Raw genomic sequence first — 27729 nt, 5'->3', positions numbered from 1 at the left:
AACTCAACATTCAAAAAACGAGGATCATGGCATTTGGTCCCACCATATCATGGCAAATATATGGGGAAAATTTTGGAACAGTGACAGACTTTAATGTGACAGACCATAATGAAGGCTGAGTGCTGAAGAACTGATACTTTCAAACTGTGGTAGTGGAGAAGACTCCTGAGAGTCCCTTGAACACAAAGAGATTAAAGCAGTCAGTTCTAAAGCAATCATCCCTGAATATTCATTGGAAGGACTGATGTTGAAGCTGAGGCTCCAATATTTTGGCCACCTGAGCCTGGTATACTATACTCGATGGGATGGGAAACAGTTGGGCACAACTTAGGGACTGAACAACAACAATTATTAATACTTAGGAGAGTTTTTCTTCCTGTAAGGAAGAATAATTTTCATTATATGCTGAAAATTCAGTTTGCTCCAAACTGTTCTCTTCGTATGTGAATAACAATGTCTTAAATAATATTATAGTCCTATAACATTCTCTTGGTTTCCTCACATTGGAGGGGGAGAAAATATTTAACTGATAAAAAGCATGATATAAAAACTATGCTAGAGCAGCCATCAGCTAAATAGCAATTACCCTAAAAGTTTTAAGATACTCAGGCTTACAGTAATCATATATAATAGCATACAATGTCAAGGAAAACAAAATGAATGTTTTAGTTCAGTTCAGTCTCTCAGTCATGTCCTACTCTTTGTGACCCCATGGGCCTGCAGGACACCAGGCCTCCCTGTCTATCACCAACCAACTCCCGGAGTTTACTCAAACTCACGTCCATCGAGTCAGTAATGCCATGCAACCATCTCATCCTCTGTTGTCCCCTCCTCCTCCCCCCTTCAATCTTTCCCAGCATCAGGGTATTTTCCAATGAGTCAGCTCTTCGCATCAGGTGGCCGAAGTATTGGAGTTTCAGCTTCAACATCAGTCCTTCCAGTGAACACCCAGGACTGATCTCCTTTAGGATGGACTGGTTGGATCTCCTTGCAGTTCAAGGGACTCTCAAAAGTCTTCTCCAACACCACAGTTCAAAAGCATCAATTCTTCTGTGCTCAGCTTCCTTTATAATCCAACTCTCACCTCCATACCTGACTACTGGAAATACCATAGCCTTAAATAGATGGACCTTTGTTGCCAAAGTAACGTCTCTGCTTTTTAATATGCTGTCTAGGTTGGTCATAACTTTTCTTCCAAGGAGCAAGCATCTTTTAATTTCATGGCTGCAGTCACCATCTGAAGTGATTTTGGAGCCCCCAAAAATACAGTCTGTCACTGTTTCCATTGTTTCTCCATCTATTAGCCATGAAGTGATGGGACCGGATGCCATGATCTTCGTTTTCTGAATGTTGAGTTTCAAGACAACTTTTTCACTCTCCTCTTTCACTTTCATCAAGAGGCTCTTTATTTTTTCTTTGCTTTCTGCCATAAGGGTGGTGTCATCTGCATATCTGAGGTTATTGATATTTCTCCTGGCAATCTTGATTCCAGCTTGTGTTTTCTCCTGCCCAGCATTTCTCATGATGTACTCTGCATATAAGTTAAATACGCAGGGTGACAATATACAGCCTTGATGTACTCCTTTCCTGATTTGGGACCAGTCTATTGTTCCATGTCCAGTTCTAACTGTTGCTTCCTGACCTACATACAGATTTCTCAAGAGGCAGGTCAGGTGGTTTGATATTCCTATCTCTTGAAGAATTTTCCAGTTTGTTGTGATCCACACAGTCAGAGGGTTTGGCAGAGTCAGTAAAGCGGAAGTAGATGTTTTTCTGGAATTCTCTCTGGCTTTTTGGATGATCCAATGGATGTTGGCAATTTGATCTCTGGTTTCTCCACCTTTCTAAATCCCCAGCTTAAATGTCTGGAAGTTCACAGTTCACATATTCCTGAGGCCTGGCTTGGATCATTTTGAGTATTACTTTACTAGAGTGTGAGATGAGTGCGATTGTGCGGTAGTTTGAGCATTCTTTGGCATTGCCTTTCTTTGAGAATAGAATGAAAACTGACATCTTCCGGATCTGTGGCCACTGCTGAGTTTTCCAAATTTGCTGACATATTGAGTGCAGCACTTTCACAGCATCATCTTTTAGGATATGAAATAGCTCAATTGGGATTCCATCACCTCCATTACCTTTGTTTGTAGGGATGCTTCCTAAGGCCCACTTAACTTCACATTCCAGGATGTCTGGCTCTAGGTGAGCGTGAAGATCTATTTTGTATAGGTCTCCTGTGTATTCTTGCCACCTCCTCTTAATATCTTCTGCTTCTGTTAGGTCCCTACCATTTCTGTCCTTTATTGTGCTCATCTTTGCATGAAATGTTCCCTTGGTGTCTTTAATTTTCTTGAGCTCTTAGTCTTTCCCATTCTATTGTTTTCCTCTCTTTCTTTGCACTGATCACTGAGAAAGGCTTCCTTATTTCTCTTTGCTATTCTTTGGAACTCTGCATTCAAATGGGTGTATCTTTCCTTTTCTCCTTTGTTTCTCTTCTTTCCACAGCTGTTTGTAAGTCCTCCTCAGGCAACCATTTTGCCTTTTTGCATTGCTTTTTGTTGGGGATGGTCTTGATCATTGCCTCCTGTACAGTGTTAGAAACCTCCACCCATAGATCTTCAGGCACTCTATCAGATCTAATCCCTTGAATCTATTTGTCACTTCTACTGTATAGTCATAATGGATTTGATTTAGGTCATATCTGAATGGTCTAGTGTTTTTCCCTACTTTCTTCACTTTAAGTCTGAATTTGGCAATAAAGAGTTAAAGATCTGAGCCCCAGGCAGCTCCCGTCTTGTTTTTGCTGACTGTGTAGAGCTTCTCCATCTTTGGCTGCAAAGAATATAATCAATCTGATTTTGGTATTGACCATCTGGTGATGTCCATGTGTAGAGTCTTCTCTCGTGTTGTTGGAAGAGGGTGTTTGCTATGACCAGTGCGTTCTCTTGGCAGAACTCTATTAGCCTTTGCCCTGCTTCATTCTGTACTCCAAGGCCAAACTTCTTTAAATTTCAAATTCTATTTAAAAGTCAAAATTCTGAGAGGTAAAGATTGTGCCTATTTGATATCCTTGCTTTTCTCTCAGTCTTTAAAAAAATATTTTTGCACTTGTTCCTTCCACTATTTGAAATATTTTCTCTCTCTTCTCATTCTCTCTCTGACAGACGCTTAAATCACAATATCTCCTTTATTGTTCCTGAGGAAAATCCTGACACTGCTAAGATTTTTTTCCTAAATCAAAACAAATAAGTTTGAAAAGCTGATCCAATGGAGGAAAAGGCAGAAGAAAAAAAAAAAGACTTCGGTGTTGTAAACATTTTCCCAGAGATCAAGGCTATTATCCATCATTATTTGATAAACAGAGTCAATTAAGAGCATTCACATGTAAAACGTCCCTTCACAAAGAGCTCACAGTATTGCTACAGTCCTGGGAGAAAACTGGGAGGAGACAAAAAAGAAGAAAGGAAAAGACTTTAGACCTCTAACCAAGAGGAATGGGAAACATGCTCTGTGTCCTGAATTAATTTATTTGCGCTTTCTTGAAAAAGTAATTGCTAGTTAATTTTTAGGAAAAAACAAGTTCTACATTTCCATAAAATGTTGTTTAATTATGAACTACGCAGAGCATGAAGGAGGAGAGAAAAGAGTAAAAATGTTAAAGAAAAACCTGCATTTGTAAATCTTATTTTTTTCTTGGTCACACTCTTGTTTAGCTGTCACTGGAGTAGTATAATCATTTCACTCGACTCTACAATGATTAAATTATTATTATTTTTTTTAATAAAATATTCTTGGTAGCTTTTCTGAGATGGGAGGATTTGTATATGAATTACAATAAAATTGAAAATCTGTTCTGGATTATAACAAAAGAAAAAAAAAACTGCAGAAGGGAGGTTTAAAATTTTTATTTGTACAGAACAGTGACCCCAATGCAAGATTATACTGAATTCATTGATTTACGTTATTTAATAGGTGTTTAGGCTTCCATGTCATCCTACCTTATAAAAAGAAAGATATAGTATGTAATGTAATTTTATGCATATCACATGGACATCTTTGAGTTTTATTCCTAGACTGTTTATTTCTCAATTGTTTTAAATGAACTTTAATGTATACTGTCATGCTTCTGAAAAGTGTCACCTTATGTATTAAGGCATTGGGAAGAGAAAAAAGTTCACTGAAGTTTTTTAGTGAGTATTTAAAAATGTACTCACTGTAGATATTTACAGCTAAAAATAAAAATCTAAAAATAAATTTTCTACGTATATATATAAATATATTAAAATAGTATCAAATCTCAAATTGCATTATTTTGCAAACTGTAATATTTTGTTGTATGTTTATAAAAAACTACTAAGGAAAATTTTCCTTTAGTTTAGCTTTCAATTCTTAATGAATTTGCAGTAATACAGCATTCAGTTCAGTTCAGTTCAGTCACTCAGTCGTCTCCGACTCTCTGTGACCCCATGAATCACAGCACACCAGGCCTCCCTGTCCATCACCAACTCCCGGAGTTTACCCAAACTCATGTCCATTTAGTTGGTGATGCCATCCAGCCATCTCATCCTCTGTTGTCCCCTTTTCCTCCTGCCCCCAATCCCTCCCAGCATCAGGGTCTTTTCCAATGAGTCAACTCTTCGCATGAGGTGGCCAAAGTACTGGAGTTTCAGCTTCAGCATCAGTCCTTCCAATGAACACCCAGGACTGATCTCCTTTAGGATGGACTGGTGGATCTCCTTGCAGTCCAAAACTCTCAAGAGTCTTCTCCAACACCACAGTTCAAAAGCATCGATTTTTCGGCTCTCAGCTTTCTTCACAGTCCAACTCTCTCATCCATACATGACCACTGCACTAGATGGACCTTTGTTGGCAAAGTAATGTCTCTGCTTTTTAATATGCTACCTAGGTTGGTCATAACTTTCCTTTCAAGGAGTAAATGTCTTTTATTTTAATGGCTGCAACCACCATCTGAAGTGATTTTTTAGCCCAAAAAATAAAGTCTGACACTTTTTCCACTGTTTCCCTATTTCCCATGAAGTAATGGGACCAGATGCCATGACCATAGTTTTCTGAATGTTGAGCTTTAAACCAACATTTTCACTCTCCTCTTTCACTTTCATCAAGAGGCTTTTTAGTTCCTCTTCATTTTCTGCCGTAAGGGTGGTGTCATCTGCATATTTGATGTTATAGATATTTCTCCTGACAATCTTGATTCCAGCTTGTGCGTCTTCCAGCCCAGCATTTCTCATGATGCACTCTGCATGTAAGTTAAATAAGCAGGGTGACAATATACAGCCTTGACGTACTCCTTTTCCTATTTGGAACCAGTGTGTTGTTCCATGTCCAGTTCTAACTGTTGCTTCCTGACCTGCATATGGGTTTCTCAAGAGGCAGGTCAGATGGTCTGGTATTCCCATGTCTTTCAGAATTTTCCACAGTTTATTGTGATCCACACAGTCAAAGGCTTTGGCATGGTCAATAAAGCAGAAATAGATGTTTTTCTGAAGCTCTCTTGCTTTTTTGATGATCCATAAGATGTTGGCAATTTGATCTCTGGTTCCTCTGCCTTTTCTGAAGCCAGCTTGAACATCTGGAAATTCACGGTTCATGTATTGCTGAAGCCTGACTTGGGAGAATTTTGAGCATTACTTTACTAGAGTGTGAGATGAATGCAATTGTGCAGTAGTTTGAGCCTTCTTTGGCATTGCCTTTCTTTGGCATTGGAGTGAAAACTGACCTTTCCCGTCCTGTGACCACTGCTGAGTTTTCCAAATTTGCTGGCATTTTGAGAGCAGCACTTTCACAGCATCATCTTTCAGGATTTGAAATAGCTCATTTGGAATTCCATCACCTCCACTACCTTTGTTCATAGTGATGCTTTCTAAGGCCCACTTGACTTCACATTCCAAGGTGTCTGGCTCTAGGTGAGAGATCACACCATCGTGATTATCTGGGTCATGAAGATCTTTTTTGTACAGTTCTTCTGTGTATTCTTCCACCTCTTCTTAATATCTTCTGCTTCTGTTAGGTCCATACCATTTCTGTCCTTTATGGAACCCATCTTCGCATGAAATGTTCCCTTGGTAGCTTAATTTTCTTGAAGAGATCTCTAATCTTTCCCATTCTGTTGTTTTCCTCTATTTCTTTGCATTGATCGCTAAGGAAAGCTTTCTTATCTCTCCTTGCTATTCTTTGAAGCTCTGCATTCAAATGTAATATCTTTCCTTTTCTCCTTTTCTTTTCGCTTCCCTTCTTTTCCACAGCTATTTGTAAGGCCTCCTCAGACAGCCATTTTGCTTTTTTGCATTTCTTTTCCACAGGGATGGTCTTGATCCCTCTCTCCTGTACAATGTCATGAACCTCTGTCCATATTTCATCAGGCACTCTGTCTATCAGATCTAGTCCCTTAAATCTATTTCTCACTTCCACTGTTTAATCATAAGGTATTATAAAAACTATAGTATTTCCCTTCAGAAAAACAGAATTAAACAAAAAGTACCTAAAAATCTAGTCTAATACTCCTACTCTACAGATTAAAAAACAACAACAACTGAGACTACCAAAGATAAATGATTTTGTTCAAAATATATGGAGCTTGTTTAGTGACAGAAGCCAAGACAACATGTAGAGGTGAAAATCCTAGTACAGTGCACAAGAAACTTTAGGTCACATCTCTTGTTGCTAGAGTCAGCCTAGACTCCTTTTCCTCTGTGATCCCCAGGTTGACCAAACTTAAAACCCTGCATTTATTCAGCACTCGACTCAAAGCTATTGAAATGCTTTAAATGAAATATTTTGCAACACACACTTAATGCTAAAGAAAACTTTAATATGAAGTAGGATATATGCTCAAACTACTACACAATTGCACTCATCTCACACATTAGTAAAGTAATGCTCAAAAGTCTCCAAGCCAGGCTTCAGCAGTACATGAACCATGAACTTCCAAATGTTCAGGCTGGATTTAAAAAAGGCAGAGGAACGAGAGATCAAATTGCCAACATCCAATGGATCATCAAAAAAGCAATAGAGTTCCAGAAAAACATCTATTTCAGCTTTACTGACTGTGCCAAAGCCTTTGACTGTGTGGATCACAATAAACTGTGGAAAATTCTGAAAGACATGGGAATACTAGACCACCTGACATGCCTCTTGAGAAATCTGTATGCAGGTCAGGAAGCAACAGTTAGAACTGGACATGGAACAACAAACTGGTTCCAAATAGGAAAAGGAATATGTCAAGGCTATATATTGTCACCCTGCTTGTTTAACTTATATGCAGAGTACATCATGAGAAACGCTCGGCTGGAGGAAGCACAAGCTGGAATCAGGATTGCCGGAAGAAATATCTATAACCTCAGATATGCAGAAGACACCACCCTTATGGCAGAAATTGAAGAAGAACTAAAGAGTCTCTTGACGAAAGTGAAAGAGGAGAGTGGAAAAGTTGGCTTAAAACTCAACGTTCAGAAAACTAAGATCATGGCATCCGGTCCCATCACTTCGTGGCAAATAGATGGGGAAACAGTGGAAATTTGGCTGAATTTATATTTTGGAGCTTCAAAAATCATTGCTGATGGTGACTGTAGCCAAGAAATTAAAAGACGCTTACCCCTTGAAAGGGAAGTTATTAAAAAGCAGAGACATTATTTTGCCAACAAAGTTCCATCTAGTCAAGGCTATGGTTTTTCCAGCAGTCATGTATGGATGTGAGAGTTGGACCATAAAGAAAGCTGAGTGCCAAAGAATTCATGCTCTTGAACTGTGATGTTGAAGACTCTTGAGAGTCCCTTGGACTACAAGGAGATCCAACCAGTCCATCCTAAAGAAGATCAGTCCTGGGTGTTCACTGGAAGGACTGATGTTGAAGCTGAAACTCCAATACTTTGGCCACCTCACGTGAAGATCTGACTCATTGGAAAAGACCCTGATGCTTGGAAAGATTTTAGGCGGGAGGAGACAGGGAAGACAGAGGATGAGATTGTTGCATGATATCACTGACTCAATGGACATGAATTTAAGTAAACTCTGGGAGTTGGTGATGGACAGGGAGGCCTGGCGTGCTGCAGTCCATGGGTTCGCAAAGTGTCAGACATGACTGAGTGACTGAACTGAACTGAGCATATATTTATATCTAACTGTATGTGTCTCAGACTTTGGTTTATGCCCAGTGATTTCTCAATCTTTTATTTTTACATTTAGATTTTTGTCTCTTAGCATATAAAAGTCAGCATGCATTTCTAGGATTAACAGAAAAAATATACTACTAGCCTTTTGAATATGCACTATCTTAGAATTAAAAGAAAGAGTTCACTTTAAAATGTTCACCACTTGCCCATTTTGATTGCCATATTATCACCCACCAATTTTTTTAAATGTTTTTTCATGAATATGAGAGAAAACATTTTTGGACTTGTTGAAGTTCTTTATTTGACAAATGAATGAGACAAACTGTTTTAACTAGTCTTATACTCTTCCTATATACACTTGAACTTTGCTGTGATCAGACTTTATAGATCATGAAAAAGATGTTAATCATTATCATTAGACATATTTGTGATGCATATTATTTCATTTTTTTATTCATTTGAGAAATGGTAAAGATTGTTACACCCCAGGCAACATCCTGGGGACCCAAGGGTTAGTAAAGCAGGGCCCTCAAATGCCTCAAATAGCACTCACATTTGGTGGGAGAAAGTAAGAAAACAGACTGAATTAAGTCTAATGTGAGAGTGTGCTGTAAGAGGGTGTGGCCTCTCCAGGGTGGGAACATTAGGGACACAAGTCGTTCAAGAGGGTTTCTTCAGGATGAGAGAGCCAAAGTTAAACCCTGAAAATACAGTAATTAGATCCTTCATAAAACATCATTAGCATTATTGCACAAAACAGTTTTTTTTTTTTTTTTTTTTGTTCCCCGAGAATTCTGCTTTTCTTATATCCGCTGACTAAAAGATTTTCCAGTTGGATAGTTAATGTGTGTATTTAATGATGTGAATTCCATCACCCCTTCCTTGTGTAGGAAATAAAATGGAAATCCTGTCCTTCTGTCTTCCAGTTTTGGCTTGCTCCTTCTCTGTCTCTCTCCCTCTCCTTCTTTCTCTCTTTCTTATGTAAGATCACACATATACACACACACAGACCAAACCACATCTTTCTTCAAAAGTTATTAGTTGCTTATTTTAAGTACCAAACACAGGATAAGCAATGATTACTTTTTTGAAAAAAAAAATTTTTAACTGGACGAAAATTGCTTTACAATGTTGTATTGGTTTCTGCCATACAACATGAATCAGCCATTGTTGCTGTTCAGTCATGAATCAGTCATAATTACAGATAAATCCCCTCTTCCTTGAGCCTCCTCCCCACCCCCACACCCCACTAGTTCATGACAGAGCACCAGGCTGGGCTCCCTGTGTTAAAGAGCAACTTCCACATGATAGTTTATATATGTCAACGCTACTTTCTCCATTCACCCCACCCTATCCCTCCCCTGCAGTCTCTGCGAGTTCATTCTCTACACCTGCGTTTCCATTCCTTCCCTGTAAATAGGTTCATCAGTACAGTTTTTCCAATATTTTTGTGTATATACATGAAATGGCACCTCCTAACAGAGCAAGAGTTAGCAGTGTTATATAGAGAGCAAAGCGGTAGTTTTCATAAGACATAAGTGATTTTGGATACAGTATTCATTATCACTTTCTTTTGACCATGTTAAATCCCATAACTTTGATGACCAATAATCTCCACCTTTACAATAAGTGGAGAGAGTTGGCACTGTTAAATAATCACGTATAATTTTACCCCAAATTGCAAGTCTTGTCATTGGGGTCAATTAAAGCAAACCTTGGCATTCTCTTCTGCTGCAAGGGAGAAGAGAGACCACTACTTTCATAGTACTTATCGCTTCCCAGATAGCAATAGGTGATTATGTGGCTTATTACATTTAACCATCACAAGTATACTTAAGATAGAAATGTCATGCTCACCTGAGAACTACAGAAACCCAGGTAAAGGCTGCAGATTTAGTTTCTGCCTGCATTTCCAGTTTGTAAATACTACAGCTGATATCTCAAATCAGAGCCCATTGATGCAAAAACCTGTGCTTTCTGCCCTGTATTTGCTTTCTACCATTTTCCTGTCTTTTTTTTTTTCTCCCCAAATCCCCTACTGTTAGTTTTAAAAAGTTGTTATCTGCTGTCCAAAGCAGCATAATCTTCAGATAGATGCATTGACTCCTGTCCCAGAAAGCTGCATATGAGTTTTCTAGACATAACCTCCAACAAATTGGCCCTTCAAGCTATGTTTATCTTTTATTTACTTTCCTCTTATTCCTTCTCCTCTTCCTCCTAGTTCTCTTCCCCTCCTCCTTACTGTTATTTTTTTTTTTTTTTCCTTTTCTGAGATTGCTATTTTTATTACTGTTTACAAAGACTTTTGCTGGGGAAATACTTATCTCTGGAAAGACAGACACCCATAGCACAACAATCTGAGCTGCAGTTTGACAGACGTGCCCCAGCAATGCATGGGATTCTTTTGAAGTGACCAAGATAGATTTCAGGATATTATGATTCTTTTCTTTTCCTCCAAAAGAAAAAAAAGAAAGACCAAAATACTGGGTACCTAAAGAACCATTTCATATGATTAATTTATTTTCTTTAGATTATTTTAACTTTACAAAACATTTATTTTCTGTAGTGATTTTTTTCTCTTATTTGTAAGAAATTCCTACTTCAGTGGACAGATTTTTCACTTGATTTAAAATTATGACTTTTTTTTTTGGTAAATTGTCTCTTCTGTTGTTTCTTCAGGGTATTTTGCATTTTCATGAAAATGCACTGTCTAAAGATTCAGTGAGAAGAGGGATAGTCAGGTTAGAAAAATGCTTTACTGATGTTGTTAAGACCTATTACACCACGTAAAGCATGACAGGGCATTTTTTTTTTTTTTTTTTTTTCTTTAACACATCCTGATCCAGTTAAGGTTAAGATTCAGAAAAAGTGCTTGGCACAACAATTTAGCAGGAAAGAAAGCTATTTTAAAAGTCTTTTGGGAACATGTTTGTGGAACAGGAAAAAACATACAATTGAGTTGATAATAGCACTCCGTAAAGGTTAGACTCGCTGAAAGGGACTTGCCATCATTTTTCACAGGGAACGTGTTGTTCTTAAGCGCCGTTCTCACTTAAGCATGGCTTAATTCTGCAAGGAGCTTCTTCCTGTGCAACTTCTCTTGCACTGGAAAATCTATTTTTAAATTACATCCCAGATTTAGTCACAGGACTAAATAATTAAAAATAAGTTGTTTGGTATGTGCAACATTACAGCAGTAGTAGAGAGCATCATGGGACAGGGTGCCTAGGAAACGTCTCAAGTCACATATCCAGGTTTCCCCCCACTGATTCACTAATGAACCTCAAGTTCCTGCAGGCCAGCACCTTTACCCTACTCACACAAGTCTTGCTCTTTTAGGAACCTATGCCTGGACTCTAGAATGCTCTACCTATACTGTCTATTAACACACAGTTTTCCTTTTGAAGGAAGGACTGTCTAAAATTCCACTAGTGTTTGAAATGTGCTCTAAAACAAACATATATATCTCTTAGAGTACACTGTCTATTCTCTTCCCATTATAGACAGCTTTTCTGGACAAAATGGTACCTTCTGCAGTTCTACTGGGAGAAGGAAATGGCAACCCACTCCAGTAGTCTTGCCTAGAGAATCCTGTGGATGGCGGAGGCTGGTGGGCCGCTGTCCATAGGGCCGCACAGAGTCGGACACGACTGAAGCGACTTAGCATGCATGCATGCATTGGAGAATGAAATGGCAACCCACCCCAGTGTTCTTGCCTGGAGAATCCCAGGGACGGAGGAGCCTGGTGGGCTGCCGTCTATAGGGCCGCACAGAGTCGGACACGACTGAAGCGACTTAGCAGCAGCAGCAGCAGCAGTTCTTCTATTATATGATGATGGGTGTGAACATTTTATTTCAAGGCCCTTCCTTACTAATTATCAGAATTATGTAGATGCCTTAGGGAAGCTCACTGAGTCAAGACTCAACCCAGTCACTGCTCAGGGCAAGAGTGCTGCCTTCTATCGCCAGCAATTAGCGTGGGCACAGAGATGAAAATCTCTAGCTTACAGCATTAAATCAAAACTATTCAACGTGACAGAAGATACCATCTTTAATTTGCATCCCTGTCTTTCAAGAAGGTCTTACCTCTTATATGCTTGCATCTGTTTAGTACGTGACACTTTCAAATTACTGAATTAAAAAAAAAAAAAAAAAAAGAATGTTTGGCCATGCCACGCAGCGTGCAGGATCTTAGTTCTTTAAGCAGGGATGGAATCCATGCTCCCTCCAGTGAAAGGGAAGAGTCTTAACCCCTGGGCTACCAAGGAAGTCCATCAAATTACAGATTTACTGAAACTCTACTTAGGTGTCATACTGTGTGTGTTTCTCCCTCAGCACATGCATGTACGTGCACACACACACTTTCCCATGTAAAATGCACCATTCTCTGATCAAACACTAAAAAATTTTTTTTGACTTTTATACACTTTTATACACTTTATTGGGCTTCCCAGGTGGTGCAGTGGTAAATAATCCATCTGTTAATGAAGGAGATACAGGAGACACGAGTTCGATTCCTGAGTTGGGAAGATCCCCTGGAGCAGGAAATGGCAACCCATTCCAGTATTCTTGCCTGGAAAATTCCATGGACAAAGGAGCCTGGCAAGCTACAGTCCATGGCGTTGCAAAGAGACTGACAGGACTGAGCCACTGAGCATGCACACACACTTTATTAACGACATTTGTACATCTTTTTCCCCTATAAAATTTTTTACTATCTCAAGATAAAAAATTAAAGCATTTCTGAATCTCTAGTACTTGGCATAAGTTTTGAAATATATATTTCAAACAAAGAAGTTTTATATTTAAATAAATGTTTGAATGAATGAATGAATGAGTATACTAAAAATATTAAGATGTAGTTATGTTTAATGGTTGTGAGAAAAAGAAATTTGTAATGGTACAAATTTCAGTAGTATCAACATTCTGTTTGATATTTTAGAAAAGTAATGAAAAAATAGAGTTAATTTAAATAAAGCATGCATTTACCTGGGATACACACCACTGATTTTTCTCTTTCCTTCCCTATTTGCTGCCTCTTTCTTATTTCCTTCCTTTCCTTCCTTCTTTCACCTATTAATAACTTCATGAAAGGGAAATATTTGTGATATAAGAATTTTAACCAGGGTTTATTTCCAGGAATGAACTATAGTTCAATAATTTTTCTTTTTTTTTCTTGCTAATTCTTCTGTATACTGTTTCTTTTTTGTTATAGCTTAGAATAACACAATTAAAACATGCCACAAATGGGATAAAAAATCTGCATTTTTGTATATAAATTATCAGTTTTTCACTCCTATAAGAAAATGAAAATGTCATGGGATTCTCTATTAATCTCCAGCTCTCAGCTGATTATCTTTGCTTGGCTTCACTTTTAAAACAGGTTTTCTCCATATGATAGAAAGTATGTATGACTGCATGCATGCATGCTCAGTCATGTCCGATTCTGGCGACCCCACAGATTGTAGCCCGCCAGGCTCCTCTGACCATGGGATTTCCCTGGCAAGAATACTGGAGGAATTTCCTTCGCCAAGAAGGATGTATGAGGACAGCCCAATAGCAATGTACTATTTGCCTTGCAACTCCAGCAGAAAATCTTCCCAGATAACACTAAAATAAATGTCCCAGGGAGAGTTTTGATGGTATAGCTTAGACCACATTTCCATGCCTAAATCAACCTAAATCAGATGATTGTGTTAATCTAACCTCTTTTCAATCACTTCCCACCTCAGCAGAGCAGCCTCACTTCAATCACAGTGAATAGATTTTCCAGCGGAAAGAGAGGGTCATTTTACCAGGGGAAAAAAAAAATATGCTGGACTGACCATATCAATAGAGTTCCTATGCTTCCTACATACTAGTAAGTACTGTATGCATGTTTGATTTGAGAGAAATTGAAAACATCAAAAAACAAAAATACCATAACATTTATGATGGACTACTATATTAATTTAAATTAAAATTTCAGTAGAATTACATATTTTCTGATTTTATTGTCTGAGGAAGAAAACGCGTTTTCGCATAGAACTTGACTCCTGACTTCATGGAGAAGTAGGTATAAAGCTTGTAATCCAAAGAGCTGGAAAGATGTGTTCTGTTTCTATGCTCTTGGACAAGCAATTCTTTCCATATCAAATCTCCTGGCGCAAAGTGTCCCATCAAGTACAAAGCATTTTTTTAGGTTCCCTCCCACCTTTTACTAATTGGGCTGATATTTGGCCATTTGCCTCTTTCAAATAAAAAGAAGGTGACCAAAATCATCGGAAATGGCTAATTATACCCACAATGGGAAAATAATTCCTGTGAGTAAGTACTTCAGAGTGTAAAATGAAGTCCAAAATTTAATCACAATATTATCTTTCTTTAATGGTTATTCAGCTATTCAACTTGGAATGTTCATTAGATAAGCAAGTAAGCATAGAGTCAATGATTTTCTTTTTGGTTCCAATACATTGTTAGTAAAGGTTGTTACAATTAACATAAAATTAAAGTCAAATCTGAGAGGTTTTATATCTTGTTTTTAATTGGATTAACTTGTTATATGCTTTACAACATGACTGATTATAGTGTGTACAGAAGATTTGCTAGAGCAGTATTAGGAAATATGCAGTTATTTATTAACTAGGAAATATCTGGGAATAGACTTATCACTCACTTAATTTGATATTTTCATAACTGACTTAAATGACAGAATAGAAACATTTCTGTATAATATAAAAAGTCAAGATGCTTATGACAATCATCTTGAAATATAAGATTAATTTTCACCTATAATGCTATTAAAATTGTGGCAAATAAAGCTATAATAGCTTAAACAAAATAACTTAAACACATATTTCAAAAATTTTAATGTAATATAATTATGATAAAAACAGCTAACACTTATTGAGTTGTAAAATGTTTATGTATATTATCTGATTTTATTTTCACAATAGCTTTCTGGTTTAAAACTATTTTGCAAATGAGAAAACAATTCTTATTGAAGTTGTTTAACTTGCAAGTGTGAGGCTGAGTTGGGTTTTAAAATCACAAAGTTTTAACTCATATTTGTGGCCAGCATAACTACTGCCTCTGCTTGTAACTGGTATCACACAGTGTTCCTCGATTATACTAATTATAAATATCAGTCGGGTGTTACTTTATTTCAGTCACTCTCTGGAAAAAGGAAAACTGTATCATTAGCCAATGGGACAATATTTACAATATATGTTTTCTTAGCATTTGGAGTTTAATAGTTATTATTAAAGTAAGTGTTAGACAATCAGTTGTGTCCGTCTCTTCAAAACTACTTTCTGGAGGTTTTTATGAGAGTTTTTATTGCCTTTTTAAATAGTAGATGTGCTTTTATATGCTAAGTAATGCATGAGATTTTGATGAATTAAATGTAATAATCTTTCTTACTTTTTCATTAATTAACTTGTCGAATACATTGTTGAATCATTCCTTAACATGTGCTGTAATTTCTGGCACCCTATGATTTTTAAATTTTTACCTAGGTCATTTTCTGTTAAGTGAAAAAAGAGATAAAAACCCAATGTAGCCAAATTTCAGAAATTGTTGGTTTCCAGTATTAGAAGCATTAAGGCTATTCCAATGATGATGGTAATAAGTTTAGCTTGGCCTAGATGAACTGATCAGGTTCCATTCTGAGAAGTCTGGCAAGAGGGCTTATGAAGTATGTTTGCTTTTCTAATTTCAATTTTCTGCAATGCAGAAGAAAGAACTAGACTTTTTTGTAAACGGCCTTTCAAAAGTAATAGTGGCTCTCAAAAAGAGGCAGTATATAAAGAAGTCAAATCAAGATGTGATTTTTGTATTTATTTTTGGCCTAGATATATTTTCCCTGAATTCTCATATAACAAAAGAAAAAGCATTTAGCCAAGTGGTCCACTTTCCACTGCCTTAGATTCAAACTCACTCTTTTTGGATAACTGGTAGTAGGAGACCTGGGAAAAGTCTTCCTGAGCCAGGAAAAACAGTGTCAGGAATGACTTTGATTCAAGAATATTTTGGACTTGGGTTGCTTTCAACAAAACTGTTCCTACATTAACTATCTTTTAAGATATAAATTTTGAACTTTTATTCAATATTTATCATATCCTACTCCTTTGTTTTATAAATGAGACACCTGCAAAGGTGTGTAACTCACTCTGACTCATTGACTGACAGTGTACTGACAGGCCCAGCCTTGGCTTCCTGTCTTAAATGTTGCGAAATCATTCCTTTTTAGAACCTCATGAATGTCTCTTATGGACTGTGTATATAAACACTGAACTAAGTCTCTAAAATCAGTGTAAAATTACTGCTCTCAAACTTGATGAATATTTGCATTGACAACACAAATCTTATGTTCACTTCTGTCTCCCGATACAACTAGGTGAGAGTAACTGCTCAATAAATAGGGTAAGATGAGAAACTGAATTTCTAGAGGCATTTCATCATCTAAGTTGCATTTTAAAGTGCTTGAGTGAGACAATACATATTCTTTTTATTTTGGTACCTTAGCAGAATGGCAAGTCTGAATTGTCAAGCCATTTACCAATGTAAGTTAAAAAAAAAAATGACAATATTTTAAAATAATGTATGTTAATACATAATAAAAGCTATATATGACAAACCAACAGCAAGCATTATCCTCAATGGTGAAAAATTGAAAGCATTTCCCCTAAAATCAGGAACAAGACAAGGGTGCCCACTCTCACCACTACTATTCAACATAGTTTTGGAAGTTTTGGCCACAGCAATCAGAGCAGAAAAAGAAGTAAAAGGAATCCAGATGGGAAAAGAAGAAGTGAAACTCTCACTGTTTGCAGATGACATGATCCTCTACATAGAAAACCCTAAAGACTCTACCAGAAAATTACTAGAGCTAATCAATGAATATAGTAAAGTTGCAGGATATAAAATTAACACACAGAAATCCCTTGCATTCCTATACACTAACAATGAGAAAACAGAAAGAGAAATTAAGGAAACAATACCATTCACCATTGCAACAAAAAGAATAAAATACTTAGGAGTATATCTACCTAAAGAAACAAAAGACCTATACATAGAAAACTATAAAACACTGATGAAAGAAATCAAAGAGGACACAAACAGATGGAGAAACATACCGTGTTCATGGATTGGAAGAATCAATATTGTCAAAATGGCTATACTACCCAAAGCAATCTATAGATTCAATGCAATCCCTATCAAGTACCAACGGTATTTTTCACAGAACTAGAACAAATAATTTCACAATTTGTATGGAAATACAAAAAAACCTCGAATAGCCAAAGTAATCTTGAGAAAGAAGAATGGAACTGGAGGAATCAACCTGCCTGACTTCAGACTATACTACAAAGCCACAGTCATCAAGACAGTATGGTACTGGCACAAAGACAGAAATATAGATCAATGGAACAGAATAGAAAGCCCAGAGATAAATCCACGAACCTATGGACACCTTATCTTTGACAAAGGAGGCAAGGATATACAATGGAAAAAAGACAACCTCTTTAACAAGTGGTGCTGGGAAAACTGGTCAACCACTTGTAAAAGAATGAAACTAGAACACTTTCTAACACCATACACAAAAATAAACTCAAAATGGATTAAAGATCTAAATGTAAGACCAGAAACTATAAAACTCCTAGAGGAGAACATAAGCAAAACACTCTCCGACATAAATCACAGCAGGATCCTCTATGACCCACCTCCCAGAATATTGGAAATAAAAGCAAAAATAAACAAATGGGACCTAATGAAACTTAAAAGCTTTTGCACAACAAAGGAAACTATAAGCAAGGTGAAAAGACAGCCCTCAGATTGGGAGAAAATAATAGCAAATGAAGAAACAGACAAAGGATTAATCTCAAAAATATACAAGCAACTCCTGCAGCTCAATTCCAGAAAATAAATGACCCAATCAAAAAATGGGCCAAAGAACTAAACAGACATTTCTCCAAAGAAGACATACAGATGGCTAACAAACACATGAAAAGATGCTCAACATCACTCATTATTAGAGAAATGCAAATCAAAACCACAATGAGGTACCATTACACGCCAGTCAGGATGGCTGCTATCCAAAAGTCTACAAGCAATAAATGCTGGAGACTGTTGGTGGGAACGCAAACTAGTACAGCCACTATGGAGAACAGTATGGAGATCCCTTAAAAAACTGGAAATAGAACTGCCATATGACCCAGCAATCCCACTTCTGGGCATACACACCGAAGAAACCAGATCTGAAAGAGACACGTGCACCCCAATGCTCATCACAGCACTGTTTATAATAGCCAGGACGTGGAAGCAACCTAGATGCCCATCAGCAGATGAATGGATAAGGAAACTGTGGTACATATACACCATGGAATATTACTCAGCCATTAAAAAGAATTCATTTCAGTCAGTTCTAATGAGATGGATGAAACTGGAGCCCATTATACAGAGTGAAGTAAGCCAGAAAGATAAAGAACATTACAGCATACTGACACATATATATGGAATTTAGAAGGATGGTAATGATAACCCTATATGCAAAACAGAAAAAGAGACACAGATGTACAGAACAGACTTTTGGACTCTGTGGGAGAAGGTGAGGGTGGGATATTTCGAGAGAACAGCATCGAAACATGTATATTATCTATAGTGAAACAGATCACCAGCCAAGGTTGGATGCATGAGACAAGTGCTCAGGCCTGGTGCACTGGGAAGACCCAGAGGGATTGGGTAGAGAGGGAGGTGGGAGGGGGGATCGGGATGGGGAATACGTGTAACTCCATGGCTGATTCATGTCAATGTATGACAAAACCCACTACAATATTGTAAAGTAATTAGCCTCCAACTAATAAAAATAAATGAAAAAAAAAGTAAAAAAAAAAAGAAATGGCAAAGTTAAATGACTAAATCTAACTATTGATGTTACTCTCAAAATATATCTTACCCCTTGCCTTCTCTGTTTCATTAAATAGAGACCCCATTCTTTGTTGCCCAAGTTAAAAAAAAAAAGTATGTTAAAAAAAAACATTTCTAAGGAAAAGATTTAAAAGAAGAAATAATGTGAAAAATGTGTTTTATGAATAAAAATAAAATGCAATGCAATGAATGGATGGTTAAGTAAAATAACTGAAAAAGCAAAATAAAAATGTATTCTGTACTTATTAATCCTTACCTTTCCAAATAAAAGACTCATTCCTCTGAGTCATGATCATCCAGGGCAAATGAGCCCAGATACAGGGTCAGAGATTCTGAGGTCTTAAATTGGTTTCCGTCCTACGTATCTATGTGACCTTGTCCAAGTCACTAAAATACGTATGCTAGACTTTCCTGATTCATTCAGTTGAGATTAGTGTTGTAGTGACAAATTGTTATAACATGGGTCAGGAAGATCTCCCAGAGAAAGGCATGGCTACCCACTCCAGTATTATTGCTTGGACAGAGGAGGCTGGCAGGCTACAGTTCGTTGGATTGTAGAGTCAGACACAACTGAGAAACAAACATTTTCACCTTTTTCAGTAATAATGATAATAGCAAGAGCTAATGCTTTTTGGGTATTTATTACAAGATAAATTCTTTACATTATCATTCAATTTACACACTGACAAGATGAGTTATGATAAAAAAAAAAAATATAGGAAGCATTGATTCCACTACTGCTTGTACACCCACTTTGAGGACAAGACATAGACTTTAGTAAGTTTAAGTCTGTATAAGCTTAAGTTTGTAGTTATGGCTCTCTGGCTCCAGTATACATCTTCTAACCAGGATGCAAGAGAAAATAAGAAGCTAAAGACCAAGTTGAGTATTTATTCTCTAGTTGGGTAAGTTCAGTTCAGTTCAGTCGCTCAGTTGTGTCCAGTTCTTTGCGACCTCATGGACTGCAGCAAGCCAGGCTTCCCCGTCCATCACCACTTTCAGAGCTTGCTCAAACTCATGTCCATTGAGTCAGTGATGCCATCTACTCTCTACTTTAGTTGGATAAACCATGCAGAAAAAAGTTGAGTTGATTTTCTCAAAATCATACACCAATTTAAAAGCAGCTAGAAAGAAATTCTCTTAGCTAATGTGATTGCCTTGCAGTATTAATGAATACACAGACAGTCTCCAACTTAACATGGTTTGACTTTATGATAATGTGAAAGCAATACACATGCAGTAGAAACCCTACTTTCTTTTGAATTGTGACCTTTTTCCAGGCTGGCAATATGTGGTATGGCATTCTCTTGTGATTCTGGACAGGGGAAAGAGCCAAAGTTCCCAGTCATACACAAGATCATGAGGATAAGCAGTGGATAAAACCATTCTGTACTCATACAACTTTCTGTTTTTCACTTTCAGTACAGTATTCAATACATTGGGCTTCCCTAGTAGCTCGGATGTAAAGCATCTGCTTGCAACGAAGGAGACCCAGGTTCAATGCCTGGGTTGGGAATATCCCCTGGAGAAGGAAATGGTAACCCCTGCCATATTCCTGCTTGGAGAATACCATGGACAGAGGAGCCTGGTGGGCTACAGTCCAGGGGGTTGAAAAGAATCGGACACGACTGAGTAACTAACACACACACACTCAATACATTACATGAGATATTCAATACTGATTATAAAATAGTATTTGTGTTAGATGATTTTGCCCAACTGCAGGCTAATATAAGTGTTCTGAGTATGTTTAAAGTAAGCTATGCTGTTTGGTATGTTAGATGTATTAAATGCATTTTCAACTTATAATATTTTCAATTTATGATTTATCAGGACATAGCCCCATCATAAATTGAAAAGGATCTGCATTCTAAAGTAAGGAGGAAGGACTGGCCAGTTGGCAAGCAGAAAATTACCACTTAGTTTTGATGGGAAAATTAATATTTTATAAGGGTAAAGATTTCTAGTTAGTTTTTTCTCATAGCTCTAACAAATTGCCACAAATGTAGTAGTTTGAAACAACACATATTTATTATCTTGCAGTTCTATGGGTCAGAAACCGTATGGGCTTGGCTAGTTTCTCTATTTCAAGTCTCACAAGGCCAAAGTCAAGTGTTGGCAGAGCTGTGTTCTCTTCTGAAGGTCCTGGAGAGGATATACTTCTGGACTCATTCAGGTTGTTGGCAAAATTCACTTCCTTGAGGATGTACAGTTGAGGGGCACATTTGCTAGCTGGCTGTTAGCTAAAGGGGCACCTTTGTCTCCTAGAGTCTGGTTTCTGGTCTTTGCACATGAGCTCCTGCATGGCATAGCCAGCAACAGTGGATCAACTCCTTTTTGTTGCTATTATCTTCTGCTTCCTTCCTTCTGCTGCACTGCTCTGACGGACTTGTCAACATTCCCCTTCTATTTGAAGGGCTTAGTTTAGGCCTACCAGGATAATTCATGAAAATCTAGGATAATCTTCCTATTTTAAGGTCCATTACCTTAAAATCACACATTCTGGGGACTATGTATGGGAATATCTGGAGACTCATTATTCTGCCTACCACAGGATTCTGTCTATACCACTGGTTCTCAACTCCAGTTGAATATTCCTGCATCACCTAGGAAACTTGATAAAAAGCTTATCCCTTGGTCACAATCAAGATGCACTGAACCTGAATCTCTTGGAGTACAATCCAGGCAATGAGTTTTTAAAACTGTCAGAAAATTATAATGTGTTTGAGACAGCTGAGAACATCCTACAACACCAGATTTCTTCAAATTGGTTGAATTCATTTTGTAAATAACCTACTCAAAACCTACTATCTGTGTACCTCCTTTATACCCCCACTTTGCTAGTGTTTGAAGTTCACAGGGATGAACATGTCTGGGGAGTAATTTCCTTGGTTCTGTCTCACTGCAGCAAAAATTTGAAGTGATGGACGGACCAGTGTTATAGCTCAGTTTTATTTAGAAAGCAAAGGAAAATACATCCTGGAGGCATGAGGGTGGGCCGACCCAAAAGATGCAAAAAGAAGAGAAGCCCCCAGGTCAATTTGGCTCCTCTCTTTACATGTTTTTTTCTCCTCCCCTTGAGCCTGCCTTATGTAAATTAGACTAACCAGAAGGCTCTTTGCTTCACCTGAGGTCCTCACTCTGGTCCTCAGACATTCCTTTATTCTATTTTCATGGACTTTTCCCTTCTTTGTCTTTTAACCACTGCTTTTATGGACTCCTTTCTTCCTATCCTAACTACATAACAAATATTTTGCATGCCCTATTCTTCATGGGCACAGAAAGCAGAGGCACGAACAGTATAGAGTAATAATGATATTACAGGAAATGTGTTCAGTTCAGTTCAGTCGCTCAGTCATGTCTGACTCTTTGCGACCCCATGAGACACAGCACACCAGGCCTCCCTGTCCATCACCAATTCCCAGAGTCTACTCAAGCCCAAGTCCATTGAGTCAGTGATGCCATCCAACCATCTCATCCTCTGTCGTCCCCTTCTTCTCCTGCCCTCAATCTTTCCCAGCATCAGGATCTTTTCAAATGAGTCAGCCCTTCGCATCAGGTGGCCAAAGTATTGGAGTTTCAGCTTCAACATCAGTCCTTCCAATCAACACCCAGGACTGACTTCCTTTAGGATGGACTTGTTGGATCTCCTTGCAGTCCAAGAGACTCTGAAGAGCCTTCTCCAACACCACAGTTCAAAAGCATCAATTCTTCTGTGCTCAGCTTTCTTTATAGCCCAACTCTCACATCCATACATGACCACTGGAAAAACCATAGCCTTGACTAGATGGACCTTTGTTGGCAAAGTAATGTCTCTGTTTTTTAATATGCTGTCTAGGTTGGTCATAACTTCCCTTCCAAGGAGTAAGCGTCTTTTAATTTCATGGCTGCAATCACCATCCACAGTGATTTTGGACCCTCAAAAATAAAGTCAGCCACTGTTTCCATTGTTTCCCCATCTATTTGTCATGAAGTGATGGGACCAGATGCCATGATCTTAGTTTTCTGAATGTTGTGCTTTAAGCCAACTTTTTCACTCTCTTCTTTCACTTTCATCAAGAGGCTCTTTTGTTCTCCTTCACTTTCTGCCATAAGGGTGATGCCATCTGCATATCTGAGATTATTGATATTTCTCCCAGCAACCTTGAGTCCAGCTCGTGCTTCCTCCAGTCCAGCATTTCTCATGATGTACTCTGCATATAAGTTAAATAAGCAGGGTGACAATATACAGCCTTTACATTCTCCTTTTCCTATTTGGAACCAATCTCTTTTCCCATGTTCAGTTCTAACTGTTGCTTCCTGACCTGAATACAGATTTCTTAAGAGGCAGGTCAGGTGGCCTGGTATTCCCATGTCTTTCAGAATTTTCCACAGTTTATTGTGATCCACACAGTCAAAGGCTTTGGCATGGTCAATAAAGCAGAAATAGATGTTTTTCTGGAACTCTCTTGCCTTTTCAATGATCCAGTGGATTTTTGGCAATTTGATCTGTGGTTCCTCTGCCTTTTCTAAAACCAGCTTGAACATCCGGAAGTTCACGGTTCAAGTATTGCTGAAGCCTGGCTTGGAGCATTTTAAGCATTACTTTACTAGTGTGTGAGATGAGTGCAATTGTGCAGCAGTTTGAGCATTCTTTAGGATTGTCTTTCTTTGGGACTGGAATGAAAACTGACCTTTTCTAGTCCTCTGGCCCCTGCTGAGTTTTCCAAATTTGCTGGCATATTGAGTGCAGCACTTTCACAGCATCATCTTTCAGGATTTGAAATAGCTCAACTGGAATTCCATCTCCTCCACTAGTTTTGTCCATAGTGATGCTTACTAAGGCCCACTTGACTTCACATTCCAGGATGTCTGGCTCTAGGTGAGTGATCACACCATCGTTATTATCTGGGTCATGAAGATTTTTTTTTTTGTACAGTTCTTCTGAGTATTCTTCCACCTCTTCTTAATATCTTCTGCTTCTGTTAGGTCCCTACCATTTCTGTCCTTTATTGAGTCCATCTTTGCATGAAATGTTCCCTTGGTATCTCTAATTTTCTTGAAGAGATCTCTAATCTTTCCCATTCTATTGTTTTCCTCTATTTCTTTGCATTGATCACTGAGGAAGGCTTTCTTATCTCTCCTTGCTATTCTTTGGACCTCTGCATTCAAATGGGTATATCTTTCCTTTTCTCCTTTGCTTTTCACTTCCCTTCTTTGAAATATTTCAACATGTATATTGAATAACTTGTTCTGGAAGTTCTGAGGTAGTAATTGTGCCTGGGAACACTGCAGAATATTTTGCTTGATTTATACTTAATAGCACTTTTAAAGTAGTCTGGCCAGCACCTAGAGACAAAGGAATATAAGTGTGTCCAGGTTTCAGCATGGCCAAATGAGGATGATGTGTTTATATTGCGCTTCCTCAAATTTAGCAGGCCAAGAATTTCCCTGGGTGCTTACAAAAAGTACTCCCAAGTTCTTCTGAAGTTTCTGATTCAGTTTCTGTTCTGGGGCCTAGACATTCTAATGTGTTCAGCAAGTTCTGGGGATGATTCTCATACAGGTGATCCATTAACCCACACTCTGTGGAACCCTGGTGTATGTTACAACAGTGATTTGTTACTTGTTCATTCAATAATGAAAGACTCAAGACTTACTATTAAAAAAAAATGGCTTAATAGTTTGAATTTCTTACATCCCAGTAACGGATCATCAAGAAAGAGAAGTATCTTTATATTTTAATTTTCTTACTGCTTCACCTATTGAAAGTGTTAGGGAACAGTCCAGATCAGGATGGGGGTGGGGAAATAAAACCTTACAGGGCATTTCTTTCTCAAAGACTCTAGTGGAAGTAAAGTTGGTAATTAGCAGGAATCATTCTAGCACAAAGACTTAGGTTTTGCCAAAAAATGAGCAGTGAGAAGATAATAAAAAGTAACCAGGATCTTGTACTTGAACACTTTTCTAGTGGCACAATCTGTTCCACATAGTGTGAATGAGAGAAAGAAGTGGCCATTTGCCATAGACATGTAGGATATTGGGAATACAGAATGCTTTTTTCCTTGTTTTGAATCAGGAAAAATGGAGCTTGTTTAATATGCCATAAAGGAAGGCATGTACTTGGATAGGAAACAGCCTCACTTTGCTCACACAAAGGTTTGGGATACTTAATGGCAAATTAGATATTTGTGGGAAATGCTTCTGTTAGCCAGTTTTATAGTAATTGGATAAATAAATGGAGGAGAGAACATGGCTTAGGGCCTGTGACAATCCAAGATATTTTGGAAATGGAGGAGTAGAAGACGAAAGTTGGTTTTTTGTCTTAATTTTGGAATGAACATATACTTTTAATATTAGGGTTAGATGAGTCAACTAAAAATAAGAATTTTTACTAAGAAAAATTTATGAAAAGTGTGTACATGTATAACAAAAATTTGAGAAAATAAGAAGCAATTTTGAAAGGCACTGGATTTATGTTTTTGTGTTCTGGTAAATGATTAAGTCACACTGATTTATTATGTTTAGGTAGAATAAAGCATTTTTTTTTTTTTTACACTGATCAAGCCAAGAAGATTGGTTAAATTTTGTGGATTTGGAAATGCAAAACTGTAAAAAAAAAAAAAAAATGGAGAACTGCCTTGTGTTGCTGATTTACTGCAATTTTAAGAAATGAACCCAGAATGATGCTACACAAAGCAATGAGTGACTAGGAAGCTATATTTCAAAAGTTATTTGAGGTCTTAAGTCAAAGTTCTTTCTGTGATGAAATAAGTCATTTAAATTTTATTTTGGTGATTCTTTGAGCAAGAAGCTTGTAGATTATTTATAAACTACTTTTTTATTTCATGTAAAGAAAGTTATTTTATTTCTAATAGTAAAACCAAATCTTCTATTTTAATTTTGAGATGTGATAATAGTATTTATAGGATCTGTGAGACTAGGTTAGCAGTTAAAAAGAGAAAATGCCAGTAACTACTACAAGTACCACTGTGATTACAGATTCACTTACGAGTTTAAATTAGAGCTTTTTCACTTTTGAAGAAGTGCTTTTCCTGTTAAACAAACCTGAGCTCACTTGGAAAAATCCACTGGCAGAATTAGTCATTTAATTTGACCTCCTTTAATTATGTACTTGATCTCTCTTCAAAATTGAATGGGAACTACTATCTTTCAGCAAGCAACGTGAAACTCAATTGTCAATAAATAATTTAACTAGATATAAGAAATTTACAATGATTTACTTAACATCTTTGGTCAGATAATATAATGTGAGCTTCAGGAAAGATAAATCTGGAATAAGCTAAACATAGAGGAGAGAACCACTTGATAAATGAACATATGAGAAGCTGTATGCAAAGAACCAGTGAGTTGGTTAAGTATGATTAATTGTAAGCTGAGGCATACAATTAAGCATACTTCTGACAATAATTGTGCCATTATACTCATAAATATGAGGCTTAATCTAAACTGACCCTCAGATGTATCTGCAGTGGCATTATTTGTATGCCGAGTCATGATTCTTACATTATTGATGTAAGAATTGATGTGAGATGTAAGCATCTTGGTAAAAGGGGTGATTTTTCCATCACTAGCATTTTCGTGCCATGTGTCTGCCAGGAAGGAAATTTGATAAATCCTTTGTAGGGTAGATGACTCAAGCAAATTGGATCACTGCATGAAATAGACATTACCAGATCTAAAGAGTATGAGTAAGTATCCACCATGTTGTTGAGAAACTGCCACCCAAACTTGCTGCTTCAAAGTTTAATAAAACCAGGGATTAGGAATGCTAAAAATTTACACAGTGCAGAATATAATCTTGTTCCTAGTAGCCCACTTTCCTGATCACTAGGGAATAGGCTGAAGTAAGAAAGCTATAAAAGTGAAATTACTTGCACTGATCAATATTTTGTGAGTTGAGTAAACTCATCTTAATTATTGGTGCCAGGAGGATCCTTTGAACTAACAGATATTTCCACTAGGGTATTTTTTGGAGCTCTGATTTTGAAACCCATTAACTAAGCAACAAAAATAGCTGCTAGTGTTGCATGAAATGTTTTCTAAATATGTTGGATATAGGAAAACTTCAAACATGTTTTTTGAGGCAACTTTTCTTTCAATTTTTAAGCCCATGTACACATTGAGGATAATTTAATCCTGCATTGTGTAAATCAAAGCATTGTTTCATAAAAATCTGATTTCCAAATAAAATAATATTCCTTTACATTTTCATTTGCAACTTTGTATTTTATACATATTTAATACAGAAAAAATGTGGACTACTAATGTTTTAAATTTGGCTTAAGCTCTGACTTCCAAAGACAGTACAGTAAACTACTGTTTATTCAATCCAAATACCCAAGCAACCACTGAACTCAAAAACTGAATAAAGGACTTTTATTTTGTAAAGAAGTAAACATGCTGAAGTTTCCCCTCAATTTTCACTGTCAGTATAGATTCAAACACTTCTTACAGTCTTCTAATAAAAGAAATGATAATTCACTAATATTTACGATTAGTGTTCCTGATTGTAAGCTTAAACTCCTAAAGTACTTTATTGCTTCACTTTTTCATTTATTCCAGATACAAAGAAAAGAAAGATCAAGGTGGTTTCTGTCTGTGAGGAACCACATCAGCTAGGGAATTAGATTCAAATAACCAAGACTAACACATTCCAATAAATATTAGATAAAACGGGTAGCCGTTCCCTTCTCCG

The 27729-nt window shown here is 37.3% G+C and overlaps 1 protein-coding gene across 3 annotated transcripts in view; it reads left to right on the top strand.

The window, feature by feature from the left end:
• The window catches only part of CALCRL (calcitonin receptor like receptor), a 127375-nt gene that overhangs the window by 47751 nt on the left and 51895 nt on the right, over window positions 1-27729 (top strand). The window contains exon 3 of one of the 3 annotated variants that reach the window (XM_043487564.1): window positions 13859-13986. The exons of the other annotated variants lie outside the window; for them this stretch is intronic. The gene's annotated coding sequence lies outside the window, so the exon portion shown is untranslated. The remainder of the gene's footprint in view (window positions 1-13858; window positions 13987-27729) is intronic. 3 annotated transcript variants of the gene reach the window in all.

Source organism: Cervus canadensis, chromosome 15 (genome assembly GCF_019320065.1).
Source record: "Cervus canadensis isolate Bull #8, Minnesota chromosome 15, ASM1932006v1, whole genome shotgun sequence".
Lineage (NCBI taxonomy): Eukaryota > Metazoa > Chordata > Mammalia > Artiodactyla > Cervidae > Cervus > Cervus canadensis.
The sequence above is the reverse complement of the archived record's forward strand: the minus strand, read 5'-3'. Positions and strand labels throughout refer to the sequence as shown.